The sequence below is a fragment of the Poeciliopsis prolifica genome, unplaced genomic scaffold (genome assembly GCF_027474105.1).
Source record: "Poeciliopsis prolifica strain line A6 unplaced genomic scaffold, Auburn_PproV2 SCAFFOLD123, whole genome shotgun sequence".
Lineage (NCBI taxonomy): Eukaryota > Metazoa > Chordata > Actinopteri > Cyprinodontiformes > Poeciliidae > Poeciliopsis > Poeciliopsis prolifica.
The window spans coordinates 175,679-182,316 of record NW_026562498.1 but is presented as its reverse complement, the minus strand read 5'-3'; the positions used below and the strand labels follow the sequence as shown (position 1 = coordinate 182,316).

Genomic DNA, 6,638 nt, shown 5'->3' with positions numbered 1-6,638 from the left:
ATCACATGCTAATGCTAATGTAGCGTTAGCATAAATGTGTATTGTTATTTCTAGAATATTTTCTGTTTATCAGGGTTAAAGTCACTTTATGTACAGGAAACATTTAAAATAGTGATTTTTAAATTATGACACTTTAACAGTAAAATATTTATAATTATATTTTTTTGTTTTATAAAAAGAAAAAATATTTGAAATGAAAATGCTAGCTAGTGTTAGCATGGTAGCACAGCCAGCTGCCACAGGAAGTTAGTACAGCAGCTGGTAAACTCGATTCTGATGAATTAATCTAATAATTGTGTTTTTATTGATTAACAGAAATAAAGTTTTGGATCAATAATCTGAAATCTGACTGCAATAAATGGAGGTTTGGTTCTGGACCCGGTTCGACCCAAACCGTCCGGCTGCTGCAGGTTTTCTGGGCGTTCCCATGACGACAGAATCAGACCCAGACGTGAGTCAGAACCAGAACCGCCCAGCCGGGCCGGGCCGGGCCGGGCCGCTCCGACGGCACCGAAATGGCGGTCTGTTACTGTGTGTCATGGCGACGCCCTTTAACCCCGCAGGACGATGATGTCAGACGGCCTCCGCCCGCCATGCGTCACCATGACGACCAACGACTCACAGTGACGCAGACACTGGTTCTGTCTGCTGGGTCGGTTTGGAGCGGAACCAGGAACAGAACCAGGATAAATAGGATTTGTTTTTTTCTTTCCTCTTCAGACAGCAGCAGCAATGCATGCTGGGAGCTGCAGGTATTAATGAGGGTCAGTTGGAGGAGGCGGGGCTTGAGTGACGTCACCTCGGTTACTGGATCACCTGCAGGGTCACCGTGGGTCAGGACATGAACCGGACCGGAACCGGTCAGGTGTTCATCAGCCTCCTGATTGGCTGGAGTCACATGTGGATTCAGTTCATCAAACTCTGACAGTTTTTATCAGATGGAACAGAAAACGTTTCTGTTCTTTTCAAATTTTAGGATTTTTATATTACTGTATAAAAATAATAATTTGCCATTTTTTCTTCCAGATTTTGTGAATCCCTCCAGCTTTTCCTTCCGTCAGATTTTATCCTCCATTAAAGGAGAAATCTGCAGAATAAATCCAGTTTGTTTGACTCATTTCTGACTCACAGCTCTCTGCTGCCACCTGCTGGTCAGGCGAGCTGAACCCCTGAGGAGGATGATGATGAAGTCATCAGGGTGCGCTTCCTTTAAACACAGAAACAGGTAAAACTTTGTAAAGTATTCACACGCAACTGCAACGTTTCAACCAATATTTTTAATATTCAAGTATGAATGGAAATCTGAAAAGTGTGGTGTGCTGTTTATTCAGCCCCTTTTTAAATAAAAAATTTGGAGGTTTGGTGAGACAGCTGAAGATGTCAGAATGATTCTGAAATCCTGTCTGAATAAACCAAAAACTCATCTTCAAATCCTTCATTTATTTACATTATTTTACATAAAGCAGCTGCTGGTTGTGCAGGAGGCCCCACTGCTGCTGATCGTCCACATTCCTGAGGTCCAGACCAGCAAACCGTCTGGCTGGTCAGAGGGAACCCTGGTTCTGGTTCTGGTCACTGGACCCCCTTCAGGGTGTGGTAGAGATGTTTGGTACGACCACGTAGTGGTCGGAGGGCGGCCCCCGCCCGGCCCGCGCCCCCCGCCCCCGCCTGCAGCCTCTTGAGCTGCCGCTGCTGCCGGCGGACTTTCTGCTGCGCTGTCTTCAGTTTGCGCCGCAGCAGCTCCAGCTGCTCCTCCAGCTGCTCCATGCGCCGCTTCTGCTGCGCCGAGTCCTCCGCGTGTAGTTATGGTCGCCGCTCACCGCCGCCGGGCCGCTGCCGTCCACCGGGCCGCTGTGGCCGTCCGCCGGGCCGCTGCCGTCCACCGGGCCGCTGTGGCCGTCCGCCGGGCCGCTGCCGTCCACCGGGCCGCTGCCGGCCTCCTCCGCTGGCACAGGGTCAGAGGTCACCGGTAGGGAGAGCGGGAAGTCGATCTCTGAGGAGAACGGGTTCTCTAGAGACTCTGACTGCAGGAGAACGCCAGACAGACATGATGAGATGGATGATCAGACAGACCACCGGGCCGTGTGACCTCTGACCTTCATGCTGAGGCTGAAGCCGAACAGTGAGGGCACGGCGTTGTCCTTCAGGACCCGGTTGTTGCATTCCCTCTTGAAGCAGTCCTGGGTGAAGTGCTGGGAGCAGATGTTGCTGTACTTGGTGGGCTTGAAGTTGCTCCGCCTCATCGCCGCCACCCACTTCCTGCAGACGTCCGGCCGCGCCAGAGGAACCTGAGCAGGCCCAAACAGGAAGGGCGGCCATGTTGGTCACTGACTGTCACTGTTTTAACTCCCAGAAATGTTTATGGGGAAGTTGTTAATTATTCCAAAAGAAAGATAAATAATGTTTGTTTCTCACAAATATTTCTCTCATTTTGACTTTCTTAAACATTCATGTGTCATTAACACTCTGGAAATGTTCATTAATAAAAATAATCCTCAAATATAGACTTGTAAGCCTAATAATTGTCCATGTAGTGTAAAATAACCATATTTTCATCTTTTATGAATAAATAAATACTTTGTGCGTCATAAACTGCATTTTAAGCCGACTTTAACGTTTGAAGTGCTGCTGTTTTCAGCCCCATTGAGGTGTTTTTAAATATCTAAATGGTAATGTCTCGATGTTATTACTGTCACATGGAGTAAATCTATTCAATAGTAAACAACATATTTCCGATTTAATCGGACCGAGTAGCACAGATTTGATTAAAAGTGGCCCAGTATCTTAAAATAAGGTAAAATAAATTAATTTAAATAAATCTGTAGGTCATCTATACTGAGTTTTTACGGCTCAGTGTAAAAATAAACAAAAAACTAACTTGGGATGCGTTTACGCCGCGTAAATTACATGCTCTAAGCGATTTACCGATAACGTTATCAAATTCAATCAACCATGATCAACAGCTTTAACTTTTTAAGAGCTCAGAAAAAATTAACTAAACAACATGATCAAAGCTTGAAGCGTCCTGTAGTTTTCTGATTACTGACTCGCCATTTATATATGATTTATTTAGATTACGAGGTGTAATTGAACACATCGTGAAGTTGCCGCCTCCACTACATCCCTACCGTAATAAGCCATGCAGAAGCGCGATAATATTTAAGTGTTTCTATTGGCTATAGCGATAGCAGCTAAAGAGTCCCGGCGCTCAGCCCTGGTTCCGGTCCACTTACTTGTGGAACGAGATGTCCTTGTCTTTGTGGTACCGGTTCTTACAGCCGTACGCTGAGCACGTCTGGACCATGTTTCAGCCCAAACAGCAGCTGCTCCTCCCGGGCTGAACTTCGCTGCTCTCCCCCTTCACTAAGCAGCCAAGGCTTCACCGCCAGTAACAAAGATGGCGGCCAAGCTCCTGTCACGTGACCTCCGTTCTTACATGTGATTGACGGAGGCTTCTCCATACACAACAAGGACTTTTTGAAGCTTTTTTAAAATTACTTTAATAAATATTTTATCCACACTGAAGCCAAATGTTACTAATTTATTTATCATTTCTGTGAGATAATGTTTGACAAATTTTAGCCAACAAAATAAAATAAACAAATAATTTCTAAACAAGGAAACGTTTTTTAAATTCAATTCAGAGAAATGTATTTATTCCAAAGAGAAATTAAGTTTACTGACTCACATTCTGCAAGTATCTTATAGAGTCAATGTGGAAGTTGCTGCTGTGGGCAGGAAGCAGCTCCAGAAGCAGTCAGTGTTGCATCAGTCCGAAAAAGCAGTGATTTTTTTTCAATAAAAACAGAGGGTGTGTTTTGGTGTGAAGCGTTTTTTATTAAGCAACAGAAACACTGAAAACCAGAGTAAACTTGCTGACAACCTGCGTAGAAACTGTTTCAGTGAGTTTGTCCCTACGAGCTTCCGTAGACGGACTCCAGCTGTGAAGAATCTCCAAACTGGAACATCAGAAACTGAGAAGGAAAATCGAGGAGTACGGGACGTGATTTGTCCAGTTTTTACATGAGCTCACAAACGCAGCGCTGCAAAAACCAACAGAAAGGTACAGAGTATTTCTGATGTATTTACATTAGTTATTAAAGCTAATATGACATTAGAAGCTTTAGAAGCAGCAGAACCAAATGGGATCCAACTCATTTGCTTTAAGTACTTTTAGGGTTCTTCCTTAAATGACTCAGTTCTGTTCTTTTTAAAATATTCTTTCTTTACTTCCTGCAGCTGATCGGATCTGATCCGCCGTCCTGCAGGTCGGTTTGACCCGGAAGATTCACTAAAATCTTACAAACTTTTATATTCCACCTTTAAAACACGACAGAAGACGCTCACATCTCACCTTTAAGAGTTTTTCTCAGTTGGTTCCAGTCAGAAACACAAAATGGAGCTTGAAACTGCAATGTGACACTTGACCTGCAGGGGGCGACGCCGCGCGACCCGCAGGGGGCGACGCCGCGCGACCCTTTAGGAAACTGAAGCAACGTTTCCATAATTATGTCTGAAGAAAGTCTAACGATGGGAAGCGATACCGTCACAGTGACTGTGATGATGAGGAGGCTTCAGGTTAAAGGTCATAGGAAGACCAGTGATGAAAAGCTCAAAATAAATGCTGACTAATGATAAAAACCCAGGTCAGCTGGTCATTCACAGCTGCAACAAACATCTGTTCATGTGGCTGACTGACAGCGGCTGAGGCTCAAACCTTCTGTGATGTCATCAATGATTCACTCTAACTCCTCCCACCTTAAACAACTCATCCTGATTGGATGGGAGCGTCAATCAGGAAGTCGTTAGCATAACCCAGAAATTAATCTGTCTGAACAACTCTGGGGTCATGACCTCTTGACCCCAGAGGGCCAGAAACCCCTCTGCAAATAAAAACTGAACCCAAATGTGTCAAAATACGGGTACCGAGGTTCTGCAGAACTGGACCGGGCTAAAACACTGTTTGACCAGAACCGAGACAGAAACCTGCAGAGCTGCAGTTTGATTAAAGGAACAGGAAGTTGGGTTTATGTACACATGACCCGGTCAGACAGAACCAGGCCCGGTTCTGGTTCCAGGTCCAGTTCTGCGATTCTGGACCAAATGAGTACAAAAAGCCGGGAAAGTGTTTCCTAAAGTGGTCAGAACCCTGAAACGGTTCTGGAGTCCCGGTCCATCCCCTGGGGGACAGGACTCTGTAACGCAAAGCATCATGGGAAGTGTAGTCACGGCGATCAAGCTCCACCACTGAGCCGCTCAGCCCTCCGACCCAGATCGGTCCTGTTCCAATCAGACGTTCATCAGAACCGACTTGTTTCAACATCCTCTTCCTGACTGGGTCCGTTTCCATAGCAACCGTCGTGAAGGTCGACTCCAGGAGAAAAACAGTGAAGAAGAAAATCAGTTTGAGTTTTTGGTTCCGACGTTCGGACCCGGGACCGGCTACTCCTTCTCATCCTCTTCGTCCTCCTCCTCTTCCTCGTCCTTCGTCCCGTCGTCTCCGCCCTTCTGCTCCGTGTCGTCTCCATGTCTGTCCCCGCCGTTCTTTTCCCCGCCGTTCTTTTCCCCGCCGTTCTTGTCTCCATCATTTTTCTCCTCGCCGTCTTTGGACTCGTCCTCGTCGTCAGAACCCTGAAAACACAGAAGGTTTCCGGTCAGAACCGGTTCCTGACCCAGTTCTAGTTCTAGATGTCTGATCTTCATTAATATAACGCCTACTGCCCCCTGCTGGTAAGGAGGCATAAGGCTCCATCAGAACTCAGTTGTTTACGTCACAACTGAGAGCAAAACTTTAAACTTATCATAATTTATAATAAATACAAAATGGCAAATATGGACGGATGGATCTTTGGATCCGATCTCTCCGTCCAGTTAACATGGCCGCCTCACAGTGAGGACTAAGGAAGCCTGATTAGGTCTCAACCAGTTTCCATGGCAACTATCTATGAGTCCTACCATCACAAACGTCAACAGTTTGTTGAGCTGGTGGACTGCAACGGGACCTGGCGGTTGCTGCAGCCCGGTGGTGGCAGCATGGTGCTGTGGTACCTGCTTGACACGGCTCCGCCTCCTGTTGGGGACGCGGGCCTTCATCCTCCGGGACAGCGCCAGCAGCTTGTTGTGCCGCTGCCTCCGCTTCTCCTTCTCCGCCTCCTCCTTCCGCTTCTCCTCCGTCTGCTCCGAGTCCGACTCCTCCTGCCTCTGCAGCCGGCTCCTCTTCCGCGGCTGGCTGCTCCTCCGCGGCTGGCTGCGGCCCTCCTCCTCCTCCTCTCCGGGGCTGGAGGAAGAGGAGCTGTCATCGCCGCCCAGGAAGGAGCGCTTCCTGCGGCTCACCGAGCGGCTGTCGTCGCTGGAGCTCCCGCCGGACTCGCTCCAGTCCCGGTCCGCCTGCTCGCTGTCCTCCTCCGGGAGCTCTGGAAGTCCGACTGGGACCCGGAGGAGGAGGAGGAGAACGAGCCTTCATCGCTGTCGTCCAGGATGGAGGCGGGAAGGCCGATCTGGCGCTTCTTGGAGGCGGCCACCTTGGTCTTCCTCATGGAGGCGAACATTTTCCGCTTGTAGAGGCTCTCCATGTCCGCTGCTGCTGCCGGGGCTCAGCCACGAAAACCCGAAAACTAACAAAAGCAGCAAAAACAACA

General features: G+C 47.9%; 2 pseudogenes; both read right to left on the bottom strand.

Annotated features, from left to right (window-relative positions):
• Nucleotides 1-1,438: 1,438 nt before the first annotated feature.
• LOC129354989 (THAP domain-containing protein 1-like) lies at nt 1,439-3,375 on the bottom strand (annotated as a pseudogene).
• A 439-nt stretch (nt 3,376-3,814) lies between these two features.
• LOC129354987 (sodium/potassium/calcium exchanger 1-like) lies at nt 3,815-6,638 on the bottom strand (annotated as a pseudogene).